This window comes from Cucumis melo, chromosome 1 (genome assembly GCF_025177605.1).
Source record: "Cucumis melo cultivar AY chromosome 1, USDA_Cmelo_AY_1.0, whole genome shotgun sequence".
NCBI classification, from domain to species: domain Eukaryota; kingdom Viridiplantae; phylum Streptophyta; class Magnoliopsida; order Cucurbitales; family Cucurbitaceae; genus Cucumis; species Cucumis melo.
The window spans coordinates 9,585,387-9,603,055 of record NC_066857.1 but is presented as its reverse complement, the minus strand read 5'-3'; the positions used below and the strand labels follow the sequence as shown (position 1 = coordinate 9,603,055).

At 34.5% G+C, this 17,669-nt stretch overlaps 1 long non-coding RNA gene across 2 annotated transcripts; it reads right to left on the bottom strand.

Moving 5' to 3' along the window:
- Window positions 1–4,525: 4,525 nt before the first annotated feature.
- On the bottom strand, window positions 4,526–9,703 carry LOC127148132 (uncharacterized). 2 transcript variants are annotated; one of them, XR_007818853.1, is made up of 3 exons: window positions 9,441–9,683; window positions 5,692–7,341; window positions 4,526–5,275 (listed from the first exon to the last, which is right to left on the bottom strand). It is a non-coding gene; the product is annotated as an uncharacterized LOC127148132 (long non-coding RNA). The 2 variants fall into 2 exon arrangements; XR_007818844.1 differs by lacking the exon at window positions 5,692–7,341 and having other exon boundaries at window positions 9,441–9,703.
- Window positions 9,704–17,669: the final 7,966 nt, after the last annotated feature.

Sequence of the window (17,669 nt, the reverse complement as noted above, 5' to 3'; positions counted from 1 at the left end):
TATCTTTATTTTCTACGCTCAAACATTGTAAAATAAATTGAGTGTGAAATGCTGTTACACCCATCCTATATGGAATCTATTGAAATTCTATGGACACTCCCGGAACAAAAGATCTCGAAACTTGCCAGTCGTTCCCTTCTTAAATTTTAGGAAATGTCTAAAATTGCTTTATTCTTTCATAAACTGTTACGTTGAGAAACCCTTTTGAAATATTCCATAGCTAGTATCTTTAGTTCATACACTATAGTTTGGATCAATGTGGTCTCCTATTTCGTCACCTTTTCCATCGAAACATATATATAAAGTAACAGTGTTTTGTCTGACTTTAAGGTAGTGATTTTTGAACAAATTTATATTGTTCCATTCATATGACTTGGGTATAAGGGGGAAAGACTAATCGAATCGTCTAGTAGCTGGTTTACTCTGAATTTTCCTTCAAGATAGCTGAAGCTCACAAGTAAGTTCTATCGGATAAAGTTAATGATTAGAGGCATCGAGGGTGCAACGTGCTCGACCTATTCTCAAACTTTAAATAGGTAGCACAGTCCGGCAGCTTTGTTGAGCCGCACCACAAATCAAGAGCTCCAAGTGGGCCATCTTTGGTAAGTAGAACTGGCAATGCGGGATGCACCGAAAGCTAGGTTACGATGCCTAATTGCATGCTAACCTAGATCCCACAAAGTGTGTTGGTTGATTAAGTCTGCAGAACGATGGTCATGGAAGTCAAAATCCATTAAGGAGTGTGTAACAACTCACCTGCTGAATCAACTAACCTCGAAAATGGATGGCGTTGAAGCGCGCGACCTATACCCAATCATCGGAGCAAGAGTCAGGCCCCGATGTAGTAAGGAGCAGTGGTCACCGCAAAATTTTGGGCGTGAGTACTGGCGGAATAACTGTCGGTGCAGATTTTGGTGGTAGTAGCAAATATTCAAATGAGAACTTTGAAGGTTGAAGTGGGGAAAGGTTCCATGTGAACGGCACTTGCACATGGGTTAGTCGATCCTAAGAGACGGAGGAAACTTGTCTGATAGTACGACAGTGCAAACTTTGAAAGGAATTGGGTTAAAATTTCTGAAGCGGGATGTGGCAACTAACAACAATGTAAGGGATTTTGGAGACGTCGACGGGGGCTTCGGGAAGAGTTATCTTTCCTGTTTAACAGCTTGCCCACCCTGGAAATGACTTGCCAAAGGTAGGGTCTAGTGGCTGGAAGAACACTGCACGTTGCGTGGTGTCCGCTGCGCTCCCGATGGCCCTTGAAAATCTAAAGGATCGAGTGCCTCTCACGTCCAATCGTACTCATAGCCGCATCATGTCTCTAAGGTGAACAACCTCTGGTCGATGAAATAATGTTGGCAAGAGAAGTCGACAAAATGAATCCATAACCTCAGGAAAAAGATTGCCTCTAAGGGTTAGGCATAAAGGTCTCAGTCTTGAACCCGTCAAACCCATCAACTGTCGATAGAATGCTTGAGTTGCTTCCATAGCAAGAGCAGGTCGCCCCGTGTCAATTAGGGGATGAGCTGGGAATGACTCTTTCGAAGGCCTTCCCCAAGCGTCGAACAATCAACTCAGAACTGGTACAGACAAGGAGAATCTGACTATTTAATTAAAACAAAGCATTGTCATGGTCCCTGCGGATGCTAACGCAATGTGATTTTGGGCTAGTACTCTAAATGTTAAAGTGAAGAAATTCAACCAAGTACAGGTAAACACCGAGAATAACTATGACTCTCTTAAGGTAGCCAAATGCCTCATCATCTAAATAGTGATGCGCATGAATCGATTAACGAGATTCCACAGTCACTATCTACTATCCAACAAAACCATAGCCAAGGGAACGGGCTTGGCAAAATCAGCAAGGAAAGAAGACCCTATTGAGCTTGACTCTCGTCTAACTTTGTGAAATGACTTGAAAGGTGTAGGATATGTGGGAGCCGAAAGGCGAAAGTGAAATACCACTACTTATTCTGTGAAACGAAAGTGGGGCATTGCCCCTCTTATTCGACATAAGGCTTCCTTCAACGAACCAATCTAGGTGGAAGGCACTCTCAGGTGGGGAGTTTGGCTGGGGAGGCACATCTGTTATAAGATAACACAAGTGTCCTAAAATGAGTTCAACGAGACCAAAAATCTCATGTGGAACAAAAGGCTAAAAGCTCGTTTGATTCTAATTTCCAGTACGAATAAGAACCGTGAAAGCGTGGCCTATCGATCCTTTAAACCTTCAAAATTTAAAGCTAGAGGTGTCAAGAAAGTTACCACAAGGATAACTGGCTTGTGGTAGCCAAGTGTTGCTTTTCTATGGTTGGTGAGGTACGACCGACGGAGGCTTCGACGAAAGAGAAATGGGGCCGATTTCAGATGGGTAGGGTGAAGAAGATGGAGGCGACGGGACTGAGGGCTCGACGTTGAACGGCTTCGATGAAAAATGGAAACTAAGACAACATCAGTCAAGAAGAATGGTGAATAGAGATGGACGACTGGAGCTAGAGTTTGGTAAGGGTGCAGAAGAGGGAGAAGATGAATAGTATTTTTCACAACTCACGAAGAGCCCTAATAATAATAATATATTAATATTACTATTATTTAATATTTTCTCTTTTTCTCTTCATTTTCCTTTTCCTTTTTATTTTAAATCAAATAAATCTTATTCTCTCTCCTCATTAACTCTTTTCCGTCGCTTCATCTTTTTTCTTCCTAAATACAATCACACTTTCTTAAACAATTATATTTTCATCAAAACCAATATTATCAACTTCCAAAAATAACTATATATGTATAGGTATATATGTGTATCTATATCTGTATGTATATATGTATATGCATATGTATGTATATTTGTATATGTGTGTGTGTGTGTATACACACACACATATATAAATAACCAAAATTTGTTACAATCCACCAATTTAAATTAACCAATAACATTCAACTTAAATAAATCATTTAACAACATCAAATTCCCAACTTCCAAAATAAATTAAATATTCATCCAAAAATATTTAATTAATTTTAATTTTCACAAATCAAACGATTCTCAACAAATATCTCAAATAACACCTCAAATAATTCCAACATAATTAAATCAACTAAGATCATTAAATTTAAAAATTACCTTAATTCTTAGTGTGTTACAACAAACATTGAATCTCTAAACCAAATCAAAATTCTTAACAAGCAAGTTTTTGGCCCGAGATTTTTATGACAAAACTCTTTGCCTCTCAATTTCTTAGCAAACAAATGGGATAGAAGATACGAGTATTACATATCTTCCCCTATTGAACATCTCCTCTACTATAATCCTAAGATATTTGGTACCATTGTTGTTATTGGTTTTTATTATATTGTAATGATGGTGGCCTCTTTCTCTATTCTAATCTCTGTTGTAAAGCTTTCTTTTCTCTGGACAATCTCGTTTAAAATGACCCTCTTTGGGACAAATGAAGCACTTCAAAGTATTTCTCTCCTTGTGCTTTTTTCCTTTAAAGGACTTGCCCTTCTTGAATGAATTCTTTCCTTTGGAATATAATGATTCACCACTTCCAAAATTCTTTTGTTCACATTTAAATTCAGGATCTTTGCTTCTTAGTGTATTTATATCTACATTAGTATCTACTGACACATTATATCTTCCATACTTCATTGCAGATTTTACTTCCTTATATGCATCATAAATCACATTTATCAGTATTGCAGCTTCACTCTCAACATACTTGACTTCTCACCAGATTGGTTGAAACTATTACTAAGTTTCTTGAACTCATATAGATTGTCTTCTAGTGATTTGGTAGGAATCATTTTAAAAGAAAACAATCTTGCTCTAACATAAAGCTTAATAGAAAGATCTTTTTTATCATGTAGAGATTGCATTTTTTGCCAAATATCATGGGTTAAGGGTTCATCAATTACCTGCCTCAAGAACTTATGAGAAATGTTAAGCATTAATATTACAACGTTGTTTCATTCATTGTGGGATTGTCTATATCAGTGACAGTTGTAGGTGAGGTTTTTGGATCCACCAAATTATTCGATGCCTTTATGTCCTAAGAATGGTTTTGATTTTCTTGAACTAGAAGTAACCTAACCTGATAAACTTATCAATCACTACAAGAACAAGGGGTTCTGACGACGTAGAGATGTATCGGTAGATGTCAGATCCACGTCAGAAAGGGCTAAGCCAACGCAAAAATGGTCGTTGGCAAAAGCCTCGTGAGAGACGCATCATCAAAGGCGCTCCCGACGCGAAAACGGGATGATGTCGGCAAAGGATTACTACTGACACACTGTTCGCCGAAATGGTCAACACGTCGGTAGTGGGGAACTACCAACGTTTGTTAACAGCATGCAAATACCTTACTGCTAACGTCAAGTATGTCGGCATCATCAAGTACGCAGCGTTGACAGTATTATCTGATTTAAATTCATTCTAAATACACAATTAAAATAAAATTAATAAAAAAATTATTAAAATTCCAAATTGAATTACAATTAACATAAAACTAAAAACAAATTATTAAAATACCAAATCGAATTTATATTAATATTAATTCATATATTAAAAAGTACACATTTTTAGGTTCAGAAATTACATGAATAATAAAAAGTAAAATTGAAAACTTAAAACATAGTTCTACACGTCAATGCCAGTTTCTCAAGTTATGCACATTGTCTCACATGATTATAGATAGTATGATCATAGGGACATAGGAAGAATGTGCAAAAAGGAAAGTTGAACATTATTACGAGGTGCATCAAGGAAAATACGAGGTTGCTTCAAGCATAAACAACTCTTACTCTAGTGGTTCCAGAAAATTGATTAGGAAGAGAGGAGCAGTAAATGACAAAATCAATTACAGAACAGTAAGTCATAGAAAGTTTCCCACTTGCATATTAAGTAAATGTGATTGATAAGTTTTTTAACAATCAATCATATTCACGTAATATGCAAGTGAGTTATGGCTTACCTGTTCGGTTCTTGATCTTGTCATTTTCTCCTCTCTTTTGAATCAATTTTCTGAACCACTAGAATAAGGGTTGTTTCTATCTGAAGCAAGCTTGTATTTCCTTGACGTAGCTTGTAATAATGTTCAACTTTCCTCTTTGCATATTATGCCTGTGTCTATGATCATACTAGCTACAATCCATGTTGAACTCTTGACTGCTACTATTTAACTTTCTTTGAGCTCCTCCATTGCATATAAGCTCCTCTATAGACTTCTCATACTATTCCTTTTCTTTCTTCACTACTTCAATATAGAAAATTGTAATTCTGAAATGTACAACAAATTTGGTATGAAACATGCAAATAATACACATTCATCTATCAGCAAAAGTACATCCCACTGCAAAGGTAATTTTTTCTGCTTTACAATCAGTAACTTTACCGTTATTCACCTATGCAATCATATTAGTATTATGTATGTAGCTATCACTTTTTCAGTCTTAGATGTAAGACTAAATCAAAATCTAAATACATGACTGGCAGAATGTGGTATTGGCAATTTCAATCTCAACTTCAATCTTACATTCTACCAACACTAAATTCGAATGCAATACTAAAACCTACAACTAAAGCAAAATCTAAATACTAAAACTAATTTAAAATCTAATACCTAAAACTAATTTAAAATCTAAATACTAAAACTAATTAACTAAAACAAAAATAAAATAAAGTAAACCACTTACTAAAATGAAGAGCGACAGCGGCAGATGACGACGAACAGAATGAAGCGACAACAATTGCTCTTCTTCTTAGCCTCTCTCAACTCTCTCTCGATCTTCTCTCCTTTTCAGTTCTCTCTCGGTCAACCTTCTCAGTTCTATGAATTACAGAATGTGAAGTTGATTTTTTATAGAGGAAATCCTGACGTTTCACTTATGACGTCAGCATAAGATCCCCAACTCGCAACGCAGTCACTTATGGCATTGTGAGAAACTTGTCAAAAGCAGTCAAAACGTCACATATCTCATGAAATTACCCACCCCATGTTACTAGAGGTTAGACCCCTCACAACACCATGCAATTTGGCGTCGTGATATGGTTGTCGGAATTTTTTCAAAGGTCAACCTCTCACGACGACTTACATGCAAGGTCGGCAATAATTGGGTCAACAACAACGTGTACATGCATGGCATCGTGAAAAGCCTATATTATTATTTAAATTAAATGTTTTCGCAATGTCTCCTCATGTAGCATCTTGGATCCTCACCCTATGTCGACGTTATTTGTGCGACATCGCCAGAACTCCATACTACTGACGCTTTCTTCACGACGCCGCGAGATGGTGTTTCTTACAACGTCCCTTTTTCCAATGCCTTTTTCGACGTCGGCAAATCACCTCCAATTTTATGCAATGAATCGCACATTTTGTTGAAACCATTGAAGCTTCAAGTGATACTTCTTTTTCCTTTTTTTGCTTAAGAAAAAATAATTTCTTTCTTGCAGCTAGATGGTTGAAAACACGCAGAGATCTAGAACATCAAACTAGTTGGTGGTCATATGTGTTAATTCCATGCGTTTACCATCATTTCCACTCTAACTTTTGAGTGTCTTTATTATACCTAAGGATTAGTGTTATATGATTAAATTTTTAGTTGATGAAACATGTATATTAATGCTACAGTCTCAGTTGCTTTAAATATTTTCACACTCCCTTTCTCCAAAGAATCATGTTCTACCGTTTGACTTCAATTGGTTAGATAAAGAAAAACACTTTATAAGGTAAAGAACTAAGGCAAAAAGATACACAAGGTTATATTCGATTAATACTAATAAATTGCCACAATATACAGATTCTAGTCAAGCCTTACACTAGAAAATTAGCCATAAAGAACCATGATGAAAATAACTTTGACAAACAAAAAGATCAAAAGATAGAGTTTAGAAAAAACTTGAGACACCCCATCTAGACCACCTGCTTTTAGCCTAAAAGATGGCATGAAGCCAACAAACATCGTCCCCCTCTAATGATACCTGCTGACCTCGCTTGAAACTTGAACTTAAACCTAAAATTTAACCTGTAATTCATATATATATCATGCAACAATTACAATGTAAACTAGAACCAATCTTTTCCCAACATTGTAGTGCAACCCAAATTTAACACAAATGGTTTACCAAGTCTGATATAGACATTTACAACCAGAGTTCAACAAACCATAAAACAAAAATTTCAAAATACTAACACCCACTACCCAAACTTTACTAAGTGTTTACAAAACTCAAACATATATATACTCTTATGCACAAATCTACCCACGTACTAAAAATAGAACTAGAAGCTTCTAGTAGACTGTGACAGTGTGCTTGTCAGGTATCGAAAACTCGATCTTTACCTAGAAAGTAGAAAAACAATTTGAAAGAATGAGCTGAAATAGCTCAATGAATGACTAGGTTTCTAAAACAAACCATGCTTTAAAACTTTAGACAAAAAACACATCAAACGATTCAAAATAGTCTAAACTCAGCAAATCGTACTAAATAGTTCGAGCTTAGCAAAGCATTTAAAACAATTTCTTAAATCTAGTTTTTCCTTTCTATACCATAAAACAAATCCTTTGGAAATGGCAGAGCATAATCAATACCAAATCCACCTCTATCTTGATAATAGAGTAAACTCAATACTATTGGTTAAACCTCTGAAATAGGCGTCCCTGTCTCAATATATCCTCTGCGCAATAATCTCGCCCATTCGGACTATAATAATGCCTATGTATAGAATAAAACATGCTTGAAACCATAGTTTGTTTTTAAAGAAAACATTATCACAACATGTTTAAACATTTTTTGCACTTGGCAAATTATAAAATCATGACCCATGCTTTGCTAAAACATTTACAAACTCATTTATCATAATTCGTTTTTGCTTCCTCTTTCTAGCCCAGAAATCATCCTCATCAAATTTATGCTTAATTTAACATTTTTCTCATAAAAGTCATGCTCATCAAATCTTATTAACTAAATCACATGCTTCAGAAAACAGCTAGCTAAATAGTGGTACAAATCAAAACAGTTAAACTCAAAGCATGTTAAAGAACCAAGGTTCTAGCTAGCAAACAAGTTTAGAAATCCCTATTGAAATTCATCATATCACTTATAGTCTTGGCTAGATCCTTGGTCTGTAGATTTAGTCTATTTCTTCTTGACCTTGTTGGGATTTTGTCAAAAAGCTTTTTTGAGATTATCTTTTTATTAATGAGTTATTTAATTCCAAAAAGATAAAATATCCTCCTTTATTTTAGGAATCTTATATTATTATCTTTTTGAGATTATTCTTGAGGAAATATATATATATACACTACGGAACTTGTGGGTTCTGGTACGACTGACGAACGAAGAAAGCTTTTAGAGCTATTAGTCGAATTTGTATTGCAATAACTATAAGCAGAAGAAGGTATTGCAATTATTTATCTATGGTTTCGACATGTTGGTCTGTGATTATTCTTATGATGAGTAATGAGAAAGATGAAGCTGTGATCAAAGTGGTCACCTTAAACTCATGGAGAGTATGACGACGACGTCAAGAAGATTCACTCAAACATTCAGTGGGAGCCTAGAGTCTTAAACTATTAAGCTTGTTAAGATAGTCACATAGTTTATTAGAGAGCATTTGTTGTATTGATTTATATTGACTATCTGTGAATCATAATAATATTACTCATCAGGGCTGTGCGCAACTCCCCAGACATAGGCAACATTAGCCGAATTGAGTTACCAAAGTTTCTTGTGTTATACTTTTATGTTTTCCTTCTAGTTATTAAAACAGTTATTTACTTTAGAATTAAGTAAAGGTTTATTTGATTATCTCTCACTGTTTTTCAAACCTGTCAAACAAACCATAACTGGGTATTAAAAGCCTAAATATTCTTGTCCTTCTATGATGTACTTAATATGATGTTCTGGCGATGTCATGCAAAGATTCCAACTTATAGAATAAAAACTAAACTTTCACAATTTTATCCAATAATTTCCAAATTCAAAGGCCTAACTTTATAAGCTCATATCTCATTCATTTTTAACCTAAATAAGTGCATTTTATATCCAACTCTTTATTTTCAAGTCCTCTACATCTTACACGAAGAAGTAAAAGCCAAATTCATAATATATTTTCTCCAAAATCCCCCAAAACAAGTACTACTCAAATTTCACAATTCCAACAAACCTTTGTCTTCTACCCGACAATTAACCTACTTCCCTCCATATTTGGCTCAATTGATAATTTATAAAAGTTTTGAAAAATTATATAATATTTCCCACCATACCAAATAGAGCTTCGAGTTCCTCTTCTAGACTTCAGGCTACTCGAAAAACCAGAGATATCTCAGATTCACGTATAAAAACAGTAAGTTATCTCTTCAATTTTCATTTACTTAATATCAGATTTAACTCAAACATGCTTCATAAAATTTATTAGAAAAAGAACAAGATTTCTAACCTGATAGGTCTCACCTTCTAATTCTTCTTTAGTAGTTTGCAGTCAATAAAACATCAGAAGTTTGTTGTGTGAACCAAGAACTGTGATGGCTGAAGCTTTTCTCTTGGAAATTCTTATTCTCCCCCACCCAATTTTTCCAAAATTTTCTTATTCTTCTATTTTCAGTTTCTCCCTTCGAAATGCTCTGGAAATTTGAAGGAGAATTAATGAGGATACATCTTAACGGTGGAAATAAAGCCCACATGTAGTGCATCCAACCTTCATTTTCATTGTCTTGTTTTCTTCTTCTTTATTTAAATTCTTTTTAAATAAAACAATAAGGATCCCCCATTTTCATTTCTTTTTTTTTTTCTTTTATTCCAAATAAAATTAGCTTTGCTTTTGCCAAAAACTAAAATTCCTTTACTTTCTTCCAGTAATTTCAATTACAAGCTTACTTCGGTCATTCTGTACTAAAAAAATCAACAATAAACTTTACTTCTATTACTTGAAATGAACAAAGATTAGATTAAAGTCTCGGGTTTAAAAAACTAGCCTTGCTACAACATTTATGTCGTTAAAACGTCGAATTCCAACCAAGACGCGTCTAAGTTCTGCACAAATCACCCATCTCTTTTTTCTCTAATGGGTTATTATTGGTTGGTTGTGTTCATTAGTGAAAAGTTTAGGTGTTGTTGCACTTCGGTCTTTCAATACACAACACGTTCAGATTCTACAACTGGTACGACAAAGAACATCAATTTATGATGGATCGATTAAGGAACAAAAGAAAAAACTACAAAACAGAAAGAGATTAGTACGACTGAGTCGCAGAGCACGCTCTATTCAAGGCGTTTCACAGCTCTACTCTGAATTGTGAAAACAGATTATTGCCTCACCGTCCTCAAGATAAAACACCTCACCCTTCAGTTGATTTTGCACAAAAATCAACTGGTAATCACTAAATCACTAAAAGTTGACAGAGACACACAGCTCGAAAAACTTGTGAATTAGGAGAAGATCGTTTTCTTTTTGTGTTATGTTTAGAGATGAAAACTGAGGGACTTATATAGTGGTGGAAGAGATCAACAATGGTAAGATTAATTTAATTTAGGAAACGTTTAAACAGTCAAATTAATTTAAATGAAATGTTAAACATTTAATTAAGTAAACGTTATCAAATGTTATCACTTAATTAATGGTCAACGTTTCTAAAAAAATGTTTAGAAATTAAAAGAAATTTTTAGTAAAATTATATATATATATATATATATATATATATATATATATATATATATATATATATATATATATATATATATATATATATATTATTTTATCTCTCCTCGCCACGCTCGACAAACGGTGACGGCGACGTGCATGGAGATGTAGGCATATTCTCATTTTCCTATCTCTTTCCTCCTTCCAAAACTTGGGTGCCCTAAGAGCACAAACCCATTGGTCAATCAATAGGTATATGAAGGAGCCTCCACATTCCAAAATAATCGATGTGGAAATCTTTGAAGAATAAAATAATATATTTTTTCTTTTTACAAATTTTTCATTCAATAATCCCCCACTTGAAAAATTTTAACTATCAGTCCCTCACTTGAAAATTTTTAAAAATATTTTCATCGAGCAGTGTCTGTTTCTATAGTGTTGTGCTTAAGTAAAGGTGTCTGATGACTTGAATCTTTATGTAGTGACAATAGTTTAGAGTATTGTAAAGTAACTCGTTGTTTTGAACATTATTTCTAATGTTATTGCACACACAGCATTATTTAAGTGAAGTTCTAAAAACAGCCCGTGCTTTATGGCCTTGCATGTATATTCCAGTTTAATGAATGCTCTAGGAATCTGCCAGAATTCCATAGGAAGCGACTTTCACTTCCACATTCACAAAGGTGAATCTATCAAGAGTACTCTTGTAGCTAGGTACCCTACTTAATATCAAATATAGATTTCATTAAGAACAAAGTTCAGCCTCATCATACGCTTCAAAATATCATGCTAATCTTCAAATCATAAGAATGGAACTTCTAACTGATTAGCATGATTCTCAACATATTACTTATGATCAGTTATTAACCATTGAACTCGTTTCTTGGGATCTCCAGTCGTTCAAGTTAGGTTTACCTCATAGTAATTCAAGTTTTAATGGGCTTGAGTCTCGTTATTTCTGAGGTTTTAAAAACCTTTTCTCTAGCGAGTCCTTTCGTCAAAGGATCAACCAAGTTATCGTCAGACCGTACATAATCCACTATCACTACACCAGTAGTGAGCAATTCTCTGGTGGTACTATGCTTACGACGTATCTGTCGTCTCTTACCGTTATAATAAAGGTTCTGAACTTTTTCAATAGTTGCAGTATTATTATGAACTTTTGCAATAGTTGCAGTACTATCACAATGGATTAGTATGGCTGGTATTAGTCTTTCCCATGTGGGAATCTCTGATAGCAAGCTTCAAAGCCAGCTTGCTTCTTCACTAGCAGTAGCTAGTGCTATGATCTTTGACTCCATCGTTGTTGGGCTAATAGTATTTGTTTCTTGGATTTCCAAGCAACAACTCCTCCTACTATATTAAAAATATAGCCACTTGTAGCCTTTGAGTCATCTGAGAGGGAGCTCCAATCAGCATCGTTGTAACCTTCAAGTACAGTAGGAAACTTATTATAATGTAGTCCTAGGTTTTGGGTTTTCTTAAGGTATCTCATTACTCTCTCTATTGCATTCCAGGTTCTAGACTGGGTCTACTAGTAAACCTACATAGTAATCCTACAACGTAAGCTATGTCTGCTCTAGTGCAATCAACAGTATACCTCAAACTACCTATTATACTAGTGTACTTGGATTGGTTAACACTGTCACCGGTGTTCTTGAATAATTTTACACTAGAGTCATAAGGTGTACATGCTGGTTTACTTTCGAAGTAGTTGTACTTCTTTAGAATCTTTTCTATGTAATGAGATTGATCTAAGAAAATTCCATTTTCAGTTCTTATAATTTTGATGCCTAAGATTACATCAGCTTCACCTAGGTTTTTCATGCCAAAGTTTGCACTCAACATAGATTTTACATCATTTATGACGTGCAAGTTTGATCCAAAGATTAACATATCATCTACGTATAGGCATATGATAATACATAACCTACCTTCAGTTTTATAGTAGATACATTTGTCATTCTCATTTACTTTGAGTCCTTTTGACTTGAATAAGTTGTCAAACTTTTCATGCCATTGCTTGGGAGCTTGTTTTAGGCCATAAAGGGATTTATCTAATTTACAAACTTTGGATTCTTTGTCGTGAACTATGAAATCTTCAGATTGTTCCATATAAATCTCTTTTTCTAAATCACCATTTAAGAAAGCAATTTTAACATCCATCTGATGGATTAAGAGATTGTCAAGGACAGCTATAGATATCAACACTCTAATACAGGTGATTTTAATGACTAGGGAAAAAGTATCAAAGAAATCTATATTCTCTCTCTGCCTAAATTCTTTTGCTACTAATCTAGCCTTATACTTATCTACTGATCCATCAGGTTTGAGTTTCTTCCTTAACATTCAGGGGGTAAGTCAACTACGTGTCAAGTTCTTTAGATTCAAGAGAGTCCATTTCATCATTGATAGCTTCTTGCCATAAATTGGCATCTACTGAGGATAAGGCTTCTGTTAAATCTTTTGGATCTTCTACGTTTTACGTTTCAAAGTCTTCTCCAAAGTCTTTTACTGTTCTCGCTCTCTTGCATCTTCTAGGTTCAGGATCTACTTCCTTATCTTGAGTTTGAATCTTAATTGAAGGTAAACTACTGGAACTTGAGCCCTCACTAGTTTGACTATTTAGGCCCCCACTATTTCTAGATTTAAAAGGAAATCTATACTCAAAAAAATCTGCATCATTCGATTCTATGATTACTTTGTTTTCTAAGTCATAGAACTTATAGGCTTTACTGTTTTAAGCATATCCTATAAAGACACATTCATAGGCTCTACTTGCTAATTTCCTTCTTTTTGGATCAGGTATTCTAACATAAGCTAGACAATCCCAAGTTCTAAGATAAGACAAGTTTGGTGTTTTATGTTTAAGGACTTCATATGGTGAAGTTTTACTATTTGATTTAGGAATCCTATTAAGGACATAATTAATAGTTTTAATTATTTCACCCCACCAAGATGGTGTTGCTCCTGACTCAAGTAAGATAGCAACTACTAACTCAGTTAAAGTTCTATTCTCTCTTTCTGCTTTTCCATTCATTTTAGAAGAATAAGATGTTGTAGTTTCATGTATTATTAATTCCTTTTTTAATTATAAAACTCATTGAAGGCAATTGAATCATATTCAGTTCCTCTATCACTATAAAGTCTCTTAATTCTTTTGTTAAATTGATTCTCTATTTAAATTACAAAAACTTTGAACATGTCATAAGCATCACTCTTATTTTTAAGTAGATAAATATAAGTGTAGTCAGAACAGTTATCTATAAAGGTAATTACATACATTTCACTGTTTCTAGTTAAAGTGTCATCAAATTCACATAAGTCAGAATGAATTAATTTTAAAGGCTCTGTTACTCTAATTACAAAATTATGCGAGGTTTTAGTTATTTTAGCTTGACTACAACCTGCACATTTCTCAAAATCATGCAGAGACAACTTAGATATAAGATTTAACCTACTCATGTTGCTACTTAACCTTTTATTAACATGACAAAGTCTAGCATGCCAAACAATAATAGAGGACAACATGTAAGCAGAAAATGCAATCTTATTAATTTCTAGATTCAATTTAAACATGTCATCAATAGCGTAATCCTTCCCCATAAATACATTGTTTTTAGTTAAGGTAAACAAGTCTGATCTTATGGTTTGTGTGAATCCAGCCTTGTTGAGGAGATATTGGAGACCAAATTCTTTCGAATTTCTGGAGTATGCAGAACTTCCTTCAGCACAAGTATTTTGTCAGATGTGAATTTCAGTTCTACTTCTCCAATGTCGGCCACCTTGGTTGTATGATGATCTCCTAGAAGGATAGTCTTATCCTATCCTTAATCTCATTGTGTTTTCTAAAAGGACTAAGGTCGTGGCAGACATAATGAGATGCATCGATGTCTAGCCACCAACCTTCAGACCCCCAATTACATTAACTTCATAAATTATAGCTACTAATTCATCTTCTATCAGGTTCGCCTGTGCAGTAAGACGACTTCTATTTCTACAATTTCCAGCTAAATGACTAGGCTTATTACAATTATAACAAACAATTTGTATCGTACTTCTGGATTGGGAGTTATTCTATTTGTTGGATCTTCGTTTCATCTTGTTTCCTTTCGGCTTTAGATCCAGTTTCAGAACTACATGGGCTTCTTTCTGGGGATAGCGTTCACCTCTTCTTTTTTATCATGCTTCCTTGCCTCCTCCTCTATCCTTAGCCTCGTGATTAGGCTTTCCATTGAGAACTCCTTGGTTTTGTGCCTTAGAATGTTCTTGAAATCCTTCCACAGTGGAGGTAATTTATCAATAATAACAGCAAGTTAAAATTGATCATCGAGTGGAATACCTTCACTGATACTTTCATGGGCTATTTTCTGGATTTCATGTGATTATGCCTCCACAAATTTGTCATCAGTAACTTGATATCTTAGATATTGACTAATAGCATACTTCTTCGATCCTACTTCCTCAGTATCATACTTCTTTTGCAGCGCGTCCACACTTCTTTTACAGTAGTCATGGTACTGTAATAATCATATAATTCATCAGTAAAACCATTAAGAATTAGGTTCTTACAAATGAAGTTGGTTTCTGTCTAGGTGGCGAGGTCCTTCATTTGTTCTTCTGTAGGACTGTTTTTTAGACCTTCGGCTTTTCAATAGTACAAGCAGTGGTCATCTTCTTCAGCGTGAGGAAAAATAACATCTTTTGTTTCCACCTTTTGAAATGTGCTCCTTCAAATCGGAATGGATGGTTGAGATCGAGAGACATCAAATCAGATTGAAATTGTCCGACCATCACTATAAAGAAGAAAACGTCTTAAAATTGTTGTTGCACTTCGGTCTTCCAATACAAAACACGTTCAGAGTCTGCAACTGGTACGGCAAAGGCAGAACAACAATGGCAGGATGGATCGGTTGAGGAACAAAACTAAAAATTACAAAACAGAAAGAGATTAGTACGGCTGAGTCACAGAGCACGCTTTCTTTAAGACGTTTCACGGCTCTGCTCTGAATTGTACAAACCGATTGTTGTCTCGTCGTCCCCAAGATAAAACAGCCTCACCCGAAATTAACTGATAATCACTAAAAGTTGACAGACACACACAGCTCAGGAAACAACGTTTAGAAATTAAAAGAAATTTAGTAAAATTATATATATTATTTTATCCCTCCTCGCCCGGATGATAGGAGCGGTGCACACAAGTGGAGATGTTGGCAAATAGGAGCCTCCACATTCCAAAATAATCAATGTGGGAATACTTCGGAGAATAAAATAATATATATTTTCTTTTTACAAATTTTTCGTCTTCAATGCTATAACATCAACATGTCGTAGACACTGTGATTTGATAGAGTCTTCCACATTTTTGTCGCTCAAGTGATTTAACAGTTCGGAAGGTAAGCTGACACTTTAGAGTAATGATGCCCACTTTGTCGATTTATAGCATATGAACTATGTCGTAGCTTCGAGTTTTGCCAATGCTACAATATTGATTTCTCTCCTTTTAAGTTTTTACGATATATGGGCGATTTGACGTGCTACAAAATGTGTCAAAACGAGGTATATGTCCGTTTACGGTATGCAGACGATGCACCATGCTATAACTTAAAATTAAATTCAAGCTTTGCGGCCGCCTGCAACATCATTCTCTGCAGACTTTATTTCTGGAAAATCTTTTATACATTCTTATACCATGTTTATTATCAACACCCTGTGTTTCTTTTTTGTTACATGTCTAATGAGATTTAAATGATTATTTATCTCAAAGACATGTTATAGGACCAGTAAAGATTTGTGATTTAAGAGCATTAATAGCTTATTTTTATAAGAAATCATCTTGCAGCGTCACACAACCCAACATGTTCAATTATGGAAAATATCATATATGAAGGAAAGCCATTGGGCCACAACGCTCTCGAAGGCCAAGCGAATATAATCAATCCCTCCGATCTCCAACCGAATTCCACACTCTTTTCCCTCCCTTTTCTCTATATTTTTTCATCTTTATGATATATCTTAAGCTCCACAAGCTTATATTCATTGGAGATCCCAATTTTTAGCGACTAAGTGGTATTATCTAAGCTTAGGTTGAGAAAGAATCCCAACATTGTGAGGATTTGTACTTACATTATTATCTTGAGAATTCTTGTGATTCTTGAGTGTATTTTAATTTGTATGCCTAGATTATATTTGGTTTGATCACCCTTAAATATTTTTTTTGTGTTACTAGTAGACTCAGTACATGACATTTAAAGTTGTGTGTGGATCTTAAGTTGCATAGATCAAAACATGTTTGTGTGTAAATTGTTTGATTGTTCATGATGACCCTTTTACAACACTATAAAAGTAAAAGAAAAAATGGTCACAAAAATAATGAATTCTATGGTTCAAGTAATCTTAATCACATTTTAAATATAACTAATCTTCTTATATTTTAACAAAAGTGAAAGGTAAGAGTAGGAACTAAACCTAAACATATGTAAGTTCTCTTACAACAAAATTGCATAACTAAATTACGATACAAAAACTAAAATAAATAAACAACAAATATAATGAGTGGGAGGTAGAAAATAAAGCTCTATGCTCAATTCAAGTGCCCTTTGATACAGTGAGTTAAAGAACAATATAATTACGAAAAAAAATCAAAGATACGAACAATGAGACTTAAATCATAGGTTTGCTAACTAAATTTGTTGTTAACTTCATACAAATATCATTCCCTTTCTTGCATTATTCTGCACATCTTTTCACCATGAATATTTCAACTTATACATTCTTAGACGAGTGGTCGATCTGGTGGATGAAAAAGTAAATTAAATATTTGATGACAAGTTATTTGCTAGTTGATTATTTTGAGTATTAAGTATCTTTACCCAATGAAACAAATGATTGGTATTTGGAAGAAGTGAACTCTGTTGGAGTTGAAACCAAAACTAAGAAGCAACAAATCATTGGTATTTTGCTCTGCAAATTTTGTTGGGTGTTGGGAGGGTGGTGGAGTTAAATCAATTTGTACACAAATTAAAATAA